The 15,944-nt window shown below is 44.8% G+C and overlaps 1 long non-coding RNA gene across 1 annotated transcript; it reads right to left on the bottom strand.

The window, feature by feature from the left end:
* Positions 1–1,922: 1,922 nt before the first annotated feature.
* Positions 1,923–12,496, bottom strand: LOC311606910. The gene is made up of 4 exons (XR_014782461.1): positions 12,391–12,496; positions 9,236–9,282; positions 8,732–8,977; positions 1,923–2,202 (listed from the first exon to the last, which is right to left on the bottom strand). It is a non-coding gene; the product is annotated as an uncharacterized lncRNA (long non-coding RNA).
* Between the last annotated feature and the right edge of the window lie 3,448 nt (positions 12,497–15,944).

Raw genomic sequence — 15,944 nt, 5'->3', positions numbered from 1 at the left:
ACATATGTGTGTATATGCATTGCACATATGTTGAGGTCAGAGGGCAATTTGCTGTCTTCCTCAACCACATGGGACCCACGGATCACACTCAGGTCACCAGGCTTGGCAGCAAGCATCTTTACTCACTGAGTCATCCTATAGATCACTACGGTGCACTTTTGTCCCCAGGCACAGTTTAGGACCAAACCAGAAGGTTAAACAATTATTCCACCATCAGAAAATATACTTAGTTGATATTACCACCATTTTCCTTTTGTAGAAACGAAAGAAACTAGGAAGATAAATCTTATGTCTCTCGTGACCACCCCCCCCCCAAATCCTAATCTTTGACACCAGTGTTCCTCATGCAACAAAATGGGGCAGGAAGAAGAGGGTGTGTGAGTGAGCAAGTGAGCAGAACACTGCAAATCTGGGGTGGAAGTGGCAGCACAAGGGGAAAGAAATCATACTGTAAGTCCTGGGGTGCCTCTCAGGGTTTCTGTCATTGTGCATGGTACATTGTACTGTGAGATGGGCCTTCCGGCCTTCCCTTCCCAATGGATGGCCAACTTCTGCAGGAATGTGGTAGTCTCCACCATGGACTCTGAAGCCAAGGGACCTCATTTTCAGCTCCTGTGCCTAAACCCTTACCACTGGATGTGTGGCTTTGTGTGATTTAATCCAACCTTCTTATGCTATTAACACCTACCATATAAAGCTCATGTGTGAAGTAGTCCATACGACAGTGGAATGGGAAACTTCCCGTATACTAAGAATGATATTTACCCCTCCTTGCTAATACTTTGTGAAATTCAGCTTTGGAGCGGAAGGGTGATATGGATATGACAAAGAGCTAGGTTCTGTCACACAAGAACAAGATGAGAGCAAACGCATGGGTTGGGACTGGTCCTACCTGACGTTTCCACACCACTTATTACCTCCCACTGCTGTTCTTGCTCCAAAACCCACGCTCCATAGGCATCACGGCTTTACCTCCTTTCTCTTCTGGCCTTTGCATGTGCATCCATTACTTAGTCTTCACTCACTGAGCCATCCATCTTACCTTCTTCCAAGCCTTCTTCCATGTGCTGGGAAGCAGTGCAGCTGAGATCCCACATCCTTGGTGCTTAAATATTCTAAAGGAAGACAGACTGTCCTGACAAACTGAGCAAGATAATCTCTAATGCTAACACCTGCCGTGGTGGTCATCAGACTCGGGTAGAAATTGAGATGGAGAGTCACTCCTTCACACAGGGTGCTCACCAAGGCCTCCTGAGGATACCACAGAGGCTCCAAGGATAAGCTGCCGAGAGGAGGCTGCCACATATTGGGGTTGAGCTGTTTTTCTAGGGCAGCATAGCAAGGTACAGGGTTGCCATGAGCAACATCAGACTGGTTTTTGGATGATTAAAGGATAAGGAGACTAGGTCCAGAGGAAAGGTCCAGAGAGCAGGGTGTGCTGCCAAGAGATAGAGTGTGGGTGTGGGCAGGGGCTGATCATTGCCTCTTTCTCCCTCTCCCTCTCCCTCTTCCTTTTCCTCTTCCTCTTCCTCCTCCTCCTCCTCCTCTTCTTCTTCTTCAACAAAAAAAAACCCCTTTATTTTCAACTAGGTAGTCATGGTGGTAGTGCGGTGGTGGTGGCAGTGGTGGTGCATGCCTTTACTCTCTGCTCTTGGGAGGCAGAGGCAGACAGATCTCTTGTATTTGAGGTCAGCCTGATCTACAGAGAGAGTTTCAGGACAGACATGGCCGCAGAGAGAAAGCTTGCCTAAAAAAACCACACACACACACTTTACTTTCATTTGGCACATCATAATTATAGGAATAGTCAGATGAAATAGGATGTTTTCATCCATGCATATATAGAGTCTAATATACATGTTCATATATATTGTCTAATGATCAAATTGTGAGTGATTAGCTCATTGCCATTAACATTTATCCTTATTTGGTGATGAAATATTCAAAATCCTCTTCTAGCTATTGTAGAGCACACGGTTCCTTATGACTGACTACAGTCACCACGCTGTGTGGGGCAGAGCAGCAATGTAGACTCTGCTCCTTGAGTTGTGACTTCCCCTAGTCCCCAGCCTCTGCTTCTTTGCTTCTCCCAGCGCTTCCATCCCGGATGCTGCCATGGCTTACTACTGGAGCTCAGGCTGTGCAGACGTGCTGAGGTCAGGGCCTCCCTGACTCATCACCATCAGGCATGCTCCTCAGGTGCTGGGGGCAGAGGAAACGAGAGGCAGTGTCAGAAGCCGGAAGGACACAGAGGCGTGGGGCTGATTTTTGCATGCAGAAGCATCTGGTAGACATTGATGGTTTCCTTGTAGGAAAAGTCTAGTCTGTCCATTTTGTCACTTCTGGAGAACTTTATGGGGAAAGAAATATACGTTCCCAAGGTGTGACTGAGGAAGGCATAGAGTCTGGGTGGGAACACCACTGAATGCGGCTGGTGAGAGGCGAGCCAGTCTTCCAACCTGCTCAGATAGTCCTCACCTCACCCTGGGGCTGAAGGCAGCTTCCCCAGAAATAAGGAAATAGAATTGACTGACTGGCAGCCCTTTGCCTTGCTTCTGAATTTATTTAGTGCACTCCGATTCCAATGTATTGACCCCAGCAGTGGGCACCATAGATGCCCATGGCAGAGGGGCCTTCACTGAAGGTGCTATGGGGAAACTCCTACTGAAAATGGAAACACAACAAAAATATGACAAATACCCTCGGTGATTTTTATATGATTAAACAGTGTTTAAACAACCCTAGAAACAGCCATGCCTTCTCTGCAAAGATCCAAATTATGTGTCCAATAAAAAGAAAACAACCCATAATCACACTATTTTTTTTTCTTACTTACTTACAGCCCTTGTAAGATCAATAATAAAACACAACTCTTAACAACCTCATTATACTGAAACTACACTTAAAAATAAAGGTTTCTCTCCTCACTAAAATGATGTTTCACTCAGTAAATCAATTTACCCAAGACTCCTGGATTTCCATACTGTTAAGTGTTGCCTGGTGGACGCAGCCATTCATATGTGAGGTTTCCTTAGCTGTACAACTCCCTGAATTGCACAGAAAGGACAACCTTTCTTTTTCTGTTGGAGCGATTCTTCAGAGAGACAGACGGACGCAGAGACTCATTTCATGAGTTTCAGTGTGGGGCATAGGGTGTGGGTGTAGCCTGTAATGAATTTCCCCTTCATGGTGAAGAAAACTTATACCTACAAATGCTTAATATACACGAAGCAGCTACACGTGCCGTCTTGCTAAATCTAACGTTCTAAACATCTGACTTTTATGGATTGCTTGTTCCTATATCCTGTTCCTCTAACTCATATGATGATATAAGAAGTGAAAACAGCTACTCAAAGGTACATATTGAATTTTCATTACCTTTCTGGGGTAGGACACTACCATCCCCCTGTCACTCACAGGGTGGATTCCGGCTTGAACTTTGACTCAACCTATCTTACAAACCCTGTGATGTGAGCTCAACAGAGGGGATGGACGGACTGGACTCAGGTGGTAATTTGCTTGTCAGAGCCTTAAGTTGACCCAGATAGACTCATGTCTGTATCTTTTTGTTTGTTTTCAAGAGAAGGTTTCTCTGTGTAACAGCCCTAGCTGTCCTGGACTTGCTTTGTAGACCAGGCTGGCCTCAAACTCACAGAGATCCACCTGCCTCTGCCTCCCGAGTGCAGGGATTAAAGGTGTGTGCCACCACTGCCCGGCTCATGTCTGTATCTTAAGTGGTGAGTAGTGTGAAAAACAACAGCAGCAAAAATGGACAAACTGTCAAGGGGGTGGGGGGATGGGGATAGGTCATCCTGAACCTGGGTGTGGCCATGGATCACAAGCAGTGGCTTTCATTCCCACCCCCTTGTGATGCAGATGAAAAGGTCCTCCGGTCACCACCTGTGCACCTCTTTTTTTTTTTTTCAACCTAGCCCCAACTTGAACAGTTGTGCCTCTTCCAGATAGATAGGAACATTTACTGTCATTTTCCCAGCCTTCTCATGCCAGCCAGGAAGGAGACTGGATACAGAGAGGCCTCGTATCCCCTTGCCTTTGGTGGGATGGAGTGAGCATTGGGAGGTACTAACGGTTTTCTCCCAGAAGCAACCTCCTGGCTCTGGATCTCATCACTGTGGCCTGTTCTGGATTTGCTCACATAGTTACCAAATTAGAGTAAAAACTCTGAGCGGGAGGAAGCCAAGAGAATCAGAGGGAAACAGGGGGAAGCCTTGGAGCTCATCCACCTGAAAGGTGCTTCTGCAGACGCTGTCCTCCCCCAGGCTATTCTCCCCATCTGCCGTATATTTGAGCCCTTTTTATAGCTGGGCACTTGGCCATCTAGAGTGAAGACATCTCTTTGAAGTTAAGTGGTCCATGGAACCAAGCTCTGGCTGGTGAAATACAAACAAAAGCATCACGTGACAGCCTCCAGGAGCCTTCTCTGTAAGACAGGTAGTTCAAGGATGTCATCTCTATCCTTTCTTCTTTCTAGCGCTAGATGCATAAAGGCAAAGGGTGAGTCTCTAATCATTATCTTAGCCCATAGGGGCCATTTCCTGTTGCTTTAGGAAAGGGCAGAATAGGAGCTGGAAGGAGGCTGGAAGATGAAAGTGTCATCTTATTTTTACTAGCACTTGTCATCGGAAACCCCAGATAGATCTCTAACCTTGCCTGCGTGCAGGAGAAACAAGGCTCATTTGAGTAACCTATTTGTTACTTCCATCATTCCTGTGACAAGATACCTGGCAGACACCGCTTGATGAGAGAAAGGCTTACTTCTGCTCATGCTTTCTGAGGAGATAGTCCATCCCTATGGGGAAGGCTAGGAGGAGCAGCTATGAAGCAGCTGGGGAGTACAGTGGAGGCTTGGTCATAAGACATGGACTAGGAAACAGACAGAGCAGCCTGAAATCGGAAGTGTCTATAACCTTCAAAGGCCTCCCCCCACCCCCCACACCTCCACACCCCCACATCCCCAACCCCCGAACACCTGGTGAACTACCTCTTCCATCTAAGCCCCATATCCCAAAGGTTCACAACCTTCTAAAACATCACTAAGATCTCAGGACTAAGAGTTCAAATGCATGAGTCTGTCGGGGAAGTTTCAAACTGAAGCCATAAGAGCTTGGGTATGTTTTTTGCATCCTGGCTCAACTGTGTTTTTTGTTTGTTTGTTTCTTTGTTTGTTGTTTGTTGTTTTATCTTTTTCTCTATCATCTGTCAGATAATAAACTTCATTATTTTGAGCCATATTTGGTTGAGTTTTCTATTCAGTAGCAGCCAAAATCATCCCAACTAATAGGTGAAACAAAGCAGACTCTCCTTCACTTGGATTTGAACCCACCTCATAGTTTGATGCATCAAAGATGGCCACACACGAGGATAGATACAGTATGAGCAAAGGTACCCAATAGAAGATGGTATTCCCCACTAGCCATTAGCAGATGCTAATGCAGAAACTAATGCAGAAGGATTAGGTATATAATTCAGTGGTAGAACACTTGCCTAGCATGCCCCAGGCCCTAGGGCAACCCCAGCAAAACAAAACAAAACAAAACACCTCAGCTCCCCAAAAGATCCAAACAGCAAAGTTACAAACCATATAGTAATCAACATGGCAACCAAGGGGGTTGTGCGCAGGAGTTTACACCAGGCACCCTTGAGTCTCCTAAAATATTCAAGAATTCAATTCCATTGACTAAGAATTAATGGATATGCTTTATCACCATTAAATTCAATTGTTTTCAAGAAGCAGTTGATGAGATGAAAACTGAATTCCACACCAGTGAGGGAATAAGCGCAGATAGGACACGCATGAGGCACAAGTTCACATAACAAATTTCACAATTTGAATCAACACCAAATCCTGATAAAAGGATATTTCAATGTCATAATGTTTTCTTAATGAATGTTCCTGTCTTCCCCTAAACAAATGCATCCTTTATTTTTGCCAAGAATTTTTATAGCAGTGGATGAGAAATTAAGCCATATTTACAGTAACACCCACTTACCCAAGATAAGCAAAGATAACCTATTAGGAATGTTGGTATCCAGAAGTTTCCTTCTAAATATAAATTCCCCAAATCTACAATCCAATCCTTCACTTTTTAAACAAATTTAAAACTTTATTTTTGAAGTTTAATTCACATATTATCCTTAAGCACAAATAACAATAAAATTTAAGTTAATTCAATATCAGAATGATCTAAGTGATTTTTATTGTTGGATTATTCAGTCTTAATAATAAAAAAAAAAACTTTCCAGTTTGAAACAATTGGCCTCATCTTTGTAGTGCAAGTAAATCAGTAAACCTGGCAGAGAAAAGGAACACATTTTTCCAAGGATGGGTCAGAAAATGTGTGACTTTTTTTCCCCCTGCAGGCTATTGGCTCACCCTGCAAAGAGAAAATCTCCAGAGACTCTGAAACACGACTGAATAACATCCTAAGCTTGGATGTTTATCAAAACTCTGGCAAAAGCAGGCCAGAAGCAGACTCTTCTTTGGAGAGGCTGCCAGCTTTTTTCTGTCTTTATAGGACTGGACTATCTGGGGGAAGAGTGTACTCAGGACTGGAACCAGCTGGAGGCTGGGACTAACCGGAGAAAATGGAAGAGTTGCAAACAAGCTAGTAAGAGGAAAGAGTGTATGTGCACTGTTCGGAGCTGCAAGAGAGATGATTAGCTGTTCGGCTGCTGAAAACCAAGTTGACTTGTTCATCTTAATTTCCCGGAAACAAATCCAGAGAGTTTTAAACTTCCTGCTTTTGGCCGTGCTTTGGAAAAGAGACCTGCAAGGCTGCCCTCGTGGTAGCACTGGTGTTGGCTGCAAACAAACCTATGCAGTAGCTCAGGGCCACTGCATGCCATGTATGTAACCCAGTCATTGCTGCAACTGTGTATCAACAAATTGGAGGAAACCACAAAGCAATGTATGATAAATAATAGGCTGATTATGAGTCATCTTTCCCAGAGCCACTTAGATCTATCCTCAGTCACTTCAAAGAAGTGGACAATAAATCTATTTAGAGAAAAGGATTCTGAAGAGCCACTAAAGAACATTAGCCTAGCTCTGTGATAAACATAGTGGATCAAAGCCCATCTCCTCCAACCTCTTTGTGTGTGTGCTTGTGTGGCATGGGTCAAAAAGTAAAATAGTATTTTCTAGGCTCCCTTGCAGCTAGAGTCATGGCTACCATATTGGTTTTTTTTTTGTAGATCACTGTTGGAAGATTTGAGATGGATGGCTGCCATTTATCTCTTCTGTTATTTTTGGAAGCAAATGCTACTGTAGTGGAATTAGCACGCTTGCATTCCACTTATTGGTTCCTTGGGAGGCTTGAGGCAGGGTTCAAGCCATCTATCTTACAAGTGTAAATTGCTAAGGCATAAGAGCTGGCAAGTGACGGGCTTCCTGATCATGGCACATTCCTGACCCTAGCACTGTCTTTTATGTCCTATTTACCACGACCTCTTCTTCCTCCTCTTCTTCAATTGTATTCATTTATTTTTATGTGTATGAATGTTTTGCCTACTCGTATGTCTATGCACCATGTGTATTCCTGGTACCCATAGAAGCCAGAAAGGGGTATTGGATCCCTTAGGACTAGAATTGCAGATAGTTGTGAGCCACCATGTGGATGCTGGGAATCAAACCTAGGTACTTTGGAAATGTAACTCGTGCTCTTAACCACGGAGCCAACTCTTCAACCTTTATCCTATCTGTTTGTTGTTGTTTGTAACAAGTTCTCTCTATGTAGACCAGGCTGAGCTTGAACTCACAGAAATCTGGCAGAGCCTGCTTCCTGAGTGCTGGGATTAAAGGTGTGATAATATTAAAGTGGTATATCTAAAAGACAACAGCTATGGCAGGAACTTACAAATTTGTCAAGCAGCTTCATAATTATGCAACATTTACTTGCATCCCAACGACTCTGTACTATAGTTTTAATACTTTAATAGTTGCCTCTATTAAACTCAACCTTCCTAATAATTGTCATTTCCTAATGATTATATACCATCAGATGTCCCCTAATACATCTGCGTCTGTGTTTAAAATTCTTTTATTTATTTACTTTTTTTTTTTTTAACTTTATATTTTTGGTGAGTCGGTGTCTCATTACGTAGCTACAGTTAGCTTGGGGATTGCTATGTAGATTAGACTGGCCTTGACCTTCCTGTGTCTGCTCTGAACCAGCTAAGGCACACACTAACTCTGATTTCTGCCTTTAACCATGAGCCACACACCTCTCTACAGAAATGTCCACTTCTTCCAGTGTTGGCAGCCGGGCATGGGGCAGAGGGAATAGGAGTAAGCGTGGAGTAGGAAACTGACCTGGGGGAAAGTCTTACCCTCTAGCCTATTTCCGAACTCAGGAGCTGTGAGGGGAGACAGAATGAGAGGCAGGAAATGGAGCCGAGGTTCGAGCCAAGGAAAAGTTCAACCCAGTGTTAAGTGGAGAAGCCTAGATGAAGGCAGACTGGGGTTTGCAGGGAAGGAGTTGGGGGTGAAAGGGTCCAGATCTAAGGAAATTGAAAGCAGAGCAGCTCTGGACAACAAGTTCATCCGGCTGCTGTAGTCAATTGCTCCTTAAAAAGTAGGTCAAAATAGACTCAGACAACTTAGACAGCCATCTAAAATTCAGCATTCCTAAGATGTGCATTTTCCTTGGGAAGGCCAGGTATTTCGCATCCCCTTGGCACCACTTGGACCCCAGTGTCCTGCAATACCCACCTCAGTTTCCCTCTCTGCCCCGTCATCCCAAGGTGTTGTTCCCCCTCCGCACACCTCTCTTTCCAAAGGGCACATTCAAGATAGCACATAGCTAACTCCACACGGGGGACAGAAACAGCACAGTGGCTTGTTACAGAAAGCCACAGAGTCGATGGGAGCTCTTCTCCTGAAAGTCTTTTGGCCATTGTAGTCCTCAGTGAATTCTCTTCAGTCTCTGCTGTGCTCTGCATGGCTCCAGCCACTGACCTAGCCAGAGTGACAAGGAAATGAAGAAAGGACAAACACACCAACACAATGCCAGAGAAAAGCTGGGATCGGGTGGGTGGGCTGGTTTGATAGAGAAGACCATATTGCCTTGAAAGCACAGCATGCTTATTATATACAGTTGAACAGAGAAGCAGGGCTATTGTGTATAGAGGCACAAGGAGGAGAAGTTATTATATATGTGTAAACAAGTAGGGAGGCTTATTATATGCAGCTGAACGAGGAGATAGGTTTGCTTGCCTTGGGAGAAAGTCTGTGTAGTAGAGTGGTCTTCAGGTCATAAGCATCTGAGAAGAGAAAGCGATGGTGGACAGTTTTCCATATACTTAGTCAACATTTGCACCCAGACCTGAGGAAGGATTTTCCATTCCTCTGAGCCTCAGCCTGAGGGAAGGGAAGACTTTGCCACTGCACAGGACTGAGGCGTTGGTCCTAACATGGCTATATGCATGTCAAATGGTACACATCGACTCAGGACTTCACATTCTCCCTAAGGTCTCCGCATCACCTGTGTTCCTTCCTTATTCAACTGTATAATTGGGTCCTCCCCCCCCCCCCCCCCCGCCCAGGATCATCTCCGTGAATTCTTTTGTTTTCATTGAGAAGTTTACATTTTTTTTCCTTCCTCTTCACCCAGCATAATCTGCCCAGATGGCTCCTTCATTAAGCAAAATGGTCCATTAAGTCAGTTTGTATCCTGAGCAACTCTCACCCATTATCTCATCAATCAGGGTAGAAGATAGATTTGGGTTTCTATAGAAGCATGAGAAATGACACCCAGAGCGCAGATGGAGGGTGACTGTGTTTGTCAGCTTTCCATCCTCGTAACAAAATACCCGAGCTAATCCGCAGGAGGAAAAGATTTATTTGGCTCAAGTTTTCGGCTCACTGTTGCTTGGCTTACTAACATTAGGCCTCTGGTGAGACAGAATGTCATGGTTGGAAAACAGCAGCTGGCTTTACAGTGACCAGGAAGGGGAGGGAGGGGGCAAGCCTGGAGCCCTAAACTCCCCTTCAAGAGCACCCACACCCTGAGTGGGCTAACTCTTCTCCACCAGGTTCCACCTCCTGACACTTCTTCTGAGTAGTGTCATAGGCTGGTAGCCAAAGGCTTTAACATCTGAGCTTGGGGAATGACTCAAGAGCTAAATCACAACAGAGGTTTGCATCCCTCCCATTGAGATGGCTGGGGAAAAGCAGAGGGAGGCAGTAGGAAGGCAGATGAAGGAGGGCTACTCTCACTCTCATTTCTGAAAGACTGAAGACCAGCAGGAGGCTCTCCTTTCCTTTCTGCTTCAGTGTGCCCCTGTGGTGGTTAAGAGTCTTTGCCAGGGGCCTGGAGAGATGGCTTAGTGGTTAAGAGTGCTGGCTGCTCTTCCAAAGGGCCTGGGGTTCAATTCCCAGTGCCCACGTGGCAGCTCACAACTGTCTGTAACTTGTGTTCCAGGAGATCTGACACCTTCATTCAGACATACATGCAGGCAAAATGCCAATGTACATTACTTTTATTTATTTATTTATTTATTTTATTTATTTTTTTTTTTTTCTGAAACACGGTTTCTCTGTGTAGCCTTGGCTATCCTGGACTCACTTTGTAGACCAGGCTGGCCTCGAACTCACAGAGACCCGCCTGCCTCTGCCTCCTGAGTGCTGGGATTAAAGGCGTGCGCCACCACCACCTGGCCAATGTACATTTCTTAAAAAGTGTTAGCCAAAACTGGGCTCCCTAAATAAGGACCCCTACCAGCTGCAGGGCTTGTAGACAAATTTGTGTGACTGGTTGATAAGAGCCAGCTGTGGTTATGGTAGCAGAAGTGTCTTTAAAGCAACCACCTAATATGGCCACGACTTCTGACTTGACATAAATCAGTTTATCAGGGGAGCCAGGTGAATGGAAAGGACCCTGACTCTGTGTTTAGAAGTCATGTGACATCATTGTCCCCACCTCAGTTTCCTCATCTTTAATGCTTCATTTGTCTCCTCTTTTTCTACACTTCCTTTTATGCCCCCAACTGATTTTACAAACAAAATAATCCTCAAAAAAATAATGCTAATGTATGTGCTCTTATAACAAATGCCTATAACCTACTGGTAATAAGCTAGACTTGCTAGCGGGCAAGGAATCCATCTGAGGTGCTCATCTGTTCTTCTTTTCCACTCCAGAACAAAATCTCAGGTGAGGTGGCACAGGTTTCACCATCAAGTTTAGACAGTAAAAAACCCCCAGGAGCTGGGCGGTGGTGGCACACGCGTGGCTTCCATGAGGCTGATGTTGGTACTACAAGTACAGCTTGATCCTAGAGTCAGTGCTGGACCATTTTCAGCTCCTTTCTTAGGCCATTCTTTCTGGGAGGACTTGCCATTGGGGCATCAAACCTAAGTTTCTTCCAAAGATTCTTTAAGTTCCTGTGGTGGTTTAAATGAAAATGGCCCCCATAGGCTTGTAGGAAGTGGCCAGATTAAGAGGCGTGGCTTGATTGGAGTAGGCGTGGCCTTGTTGGAGGAGGTGTGTCACTAGGGATGGACTTTAAGGTTTCTGGTGCTCAAGCCAAGCCCATGGCCTCTCTTGCTGCTGCCTGTGGGTTAAGATGTAGAACCCTCAGCTCCTTCACTAGCACCATGGTGGCCTGTGTGCCACCATGCTTCCTGCCATGATGACAATGTACTAAAGCTCTGGACCATAAGCCAGCCCCAATTAAACTTTTTTAAAGAGTTGCTGTGGTCATGATGTATCTTCACGGCAACAGAAATCCCAACTAAGACAGTTGCTAATGCCTTTTTCTAAGATTCTGCATATATAGATCGACTGGTAGGATTCTATCATTAGCAAAAATAACTCTTACTAAGGCAGGATCCTCACCTCTATTAGAAGGCTAGAGTGATGTTCTCTTAAAAAGTGGCTTCAGAGCTGGGCGGTGGTGGCAAACTCATTTAATCCTAGCACTCGGGAGGCAGAGGTAGCCTGTGAGTTCAAGGCCAGCCTGGTCTACAAAGCAAGTCCAGGATTTTCAGGGCTACACAGAGAAACCCTGTCTCAAAAACCAAACAAACAAACAAAAGTGGCTTCAGAGCCAGGTGGTAGTGGCAAATGCCTTTAATCCCAGCACTTGGGAGGCAGAGGCAAGTGGATCTCTGTGAATTTGAGACCAGCCTGGGCTACAAAATGAGTCCAGGACAGCCAAGGCCACACAGAGAAACCCTGTCTCAAAAAACAAAACAAAGTGACTTCAGGTTACCTTCCTTCCACCAGCCCCAACAATGACGCCTTCATTGTTGTCAGGGAGAAGGCAGTTGGCCTAGCTCCTTGCTTTGAGGATGTTACTGTGAGAGTCCCACACCAGCCCTGTACTCCAAGCTCTAGGAGAGCTCTGTGGAAGCAGCTTCTTCTACCTTACCTTCTGCTCCTCCGAGCCACGGGCACAGAAGTTCTTGGTACTCACACGATATACTCCCAAGCTCTCCATCTTAAAAGATCCCCAAAGGCTCCTGCGTGAAAGGCTTGGTCCCCGTGTGGTATGACCGGGAGGTGGTAGAGACGTTAGGAGGCAGGGCTGAGTGGAAGGAACTGGGTCATCGGAAACACGCCCTGGAAGGAAATATGTAGCCTGGGGCCCATGGCTAGTTGGCCACTGTGTAATGAACTGCTTTCCTCTGTCATGTGCTTCTCCCATGATGCGTGATCTCACTGTGGGCCAAAAGGCAACAGGGTCAAGGGGCTATGGGCTGAACACTCTGAGACCATGAGGCAAAATAAGACATCTCTCCTTTCAAGTTGACTTTCTTAGATATCTTATCACAGCAATAGGAAGCTGACTGCCACGCCCCCAGGAATTTCACGCTCCACTGGCCTCTTCATATCTCTTTTCTTTCCTTCTGTAGCCAAGCAACAGTTGATAGGCTTAAGTTGACCAAACAAACATTGTAATGCCATAGTTTATTCTGCCTTTGATTCAGATGCAGCTGCTAAGGTATCTGCTGGGATAGTTCTCAGCTTTCAGGATTTCTGGGAAAAGCTATACGATAGAGGCATGCTTTTTTTTTTAAACATCCTTTCTAAAATAAGTTAGCGTTATGACCTGAGATATTCCAAAGAGAACTATAACACGTGTTAGGATTTAGTTTTGGTTTGGTTTTTTGCTTATTTGTTTGTTTGTGTTTTGTTTTGTTTTGTTTCACACACACACACACACACACACACACACAGACACACACACAATCAGGCCAAGGAATGCTGCAAAGATCATCCCATGGAACAGACCTCACACAAGAGATTTATTGGGGGAGGGGAGCAGCTTATGAAAGTCTGTCTCTGAGCAAGGACATGGAATGGAGAGGGACAGACCATGACGGTGCGGGCTTTATAAAGGGTACACAGCATGCGCACAGGGAAAACACAGACTGGAGGAGACTGTGAAGAGGTGTAGCCTTTAGCATCTGGTGATGACTGGCTGCTGATGCTGAGTCACTGAAGGCGGCTTGGGGAGCATCTGGTTCTGGAATGTGGGTGCTTCCTAGTTTATCAACACCAGGGGCTAGAGAGATGGCTTAGCAGTTAAGGGCACTTGTTGCTCTTTCAGAGGGCCCTGGTTCAGTTCCCAGCACCCATATGGTTTCTCACAACCATCAGTAGCTTCAGTTCTACGGGATGTGATGCCCTCTTCTGATCTCTGCGGTACCAGGCACACAAGTGGTACACGTATATTCATGCAGGCAAAACACTTACACAAGTAAAAATTTAATAAGTCTACAAGCAATATTAATAAACAAAAAGTAGAAGGTATAAAATGCTGGTAACATTAAAAAAAGAAAGAAAGAAGGAAAGAGAAAGAAAGAAAGAAAGAAAACCCTACCAAAGTTAGTATGTCATTCAGCTTCGAAATTTTCATCAAATTCTCATTCAATAAAATGAATTGAATCAAGATTTCCCACATGTGCTATCCACGCTAAAAAGGCACACACGTTCATGTTGACAGGTTCCATTAGTTTGACTCAGGCAGAGACACAGTCGGAACTGAGCAGGCAGATTGCACAGTAGGGATGACGGTGAAAGAGCTTCTTGACACTGTTGCCTCCAGCTCATCCTCTTCATATCGATGCCAAAGAGAGAACTCAGTAAAAGGAAACCTTAGCCGATTCTTGTCTGTGAGTCGAGCGGTGGGGAGGGGCAAGAACTCCTCCGTTGTTTAATGCCAATCTACCATTGTGAGGCCACCAGTCAAGTGACATGGGAAGTTGACTTATTTTCATAAAGTGTTTCCCACATTGTTCCCTATTTCGCAACTTCTGGCTCTCTTACCTCTTTGAACCTTAAATTCTAGCATCCCTTTCCCCATTTCATGTGACCTGTACCATGCCTGACAAACAGGACATGTCACATTACCTACTACATAATATATGATATCCTTTGTGTTAGTAAATTTAAATAAAGTACAATTCAACATTGCACAAATGTACTGGCAATCTAATAGACAACACATGTTACAATTATAAGATGTAGGACTAACAATAAAAGCATTTGCTTTGAAAGCCTAATGACCTGAGTCGAGTCATTTTTTAAAATAATGCATGATGGAAGGAGAAAACAGACTCCCAAAAGTTGTCCTTTGACATGTATGCCTCCACCACCCACCCAATGCTTGCACACATTAAAAAAAAAATCTTGCTCGGGGCCTGTGATATGGTTCCACAAATAAAGCACTTGCTACACCAACCCTAATAACCTCATTCATCCCCAGAACTCATATACATAGAGGTGAAAGGAAAAACAGAAACCTCAAGATAGCACTAAGTTGTCCTCTGATGTCCACATGTACACCGTGGCACAAGTATACATGTGTGTGCCCCTTCCCACCTCACGCTGTGTACTTATACAGCAATAATAAGACAGCTTCCCATCTTTAGCAAAAGGAGAGTGTGGCTGGAGAATTGGTGTATAAATGTGCCTAACACTGTTAGTATTTATAGTAATAATTATTACTAGTGGAGACAGATGTTGGCCTCTGTTATGATAAAATAAATTAGAAATGCAACAAAAGTCCAAATCACAAGCACATCCTTATTTAAGCCAAAGCAATGTCCACCACTGAGATTCAGACACTCACCCATTCACATTTATTGACTGTCTATAATGTACCAGACATCATATTGGGCCTGGAAGACAGAGAGGAAAGAAGGGCTCAGAAGGTCTCAGCCATAAACTGGGATGGTGACTCACACATGTAATCGCAACACTCAAGAGAAGAAACAGGATCTTTTTCTTGAGTTTGGGGTTAGCCTGGGCTACATAGTGACTTGTGAGCCAGTCTGAACTACAGTGTCAACTCTTAAGGGGAAAAAAATCCAAAGAAGGAATAAACTCAGCCCAGACTTCAAAACACAGATAGGTTAACCAGCAGTTGTCAATGGAAAGAGAGACACAGGTCTACTAGATGTTTATTTGTGTAGACTAAGACACCTCTTAGCTCTTTATTCAGTATTATTCATCTGCCAGGCAGGTATAGGCTTCTGCTCTGCCTGTGCTTTGTTAATCCTCAACCAGTCCTGGCCCCGTGGGCGGGATCACCTGATGGAAAACACCATTCTGGCTTCCTCTGCTGTGGGCAGGCTGGCCTCTTGCACAGTGGGTAGACTGGGCCCACGTGTTGACGTAGTTTGACTTGAGTGGGCAAGTGTGAAAGATTGATAGGGGTCAAAGGACAAGATGCCGGGGCGCAGAGAACAGAGTGGCCACCTGCGCCAGTCTAAACACAAGGGACTAGGTTTGAACTTGGTCCCCTCTCGTAACTCTGCCCCTTCTGACCTTTAACAACCTTTAGTTTCCACTGATGCTTAGGTTAGTTCCTGCATCTTGCCTGAGGAAAAGTCAAACCAAGCTCATAAGCCAATTCATCTTTCCGAATTTCCTTCCAAGTTCTCAAGAAAAGGGAAACTCCTTCAGTTGACCTCCCCA

The sequence above is a fragment of the Acomys minous genome (assembly GCF_964271855.1).
Source record: "Acomys minous genome assembly, chromosome: 10".
Classification (NCBI taxonomy): Eukaryota; Metazoa; Chordata; class Mammalia; order Rodentia; family Muridae; genus Acomys; species Acomys minous.
The sequence above is the reverse complement of the archived record's forward strand: the minus strand, read 5'-3'. Positions and strand labels throughout refer to the sequence as shown.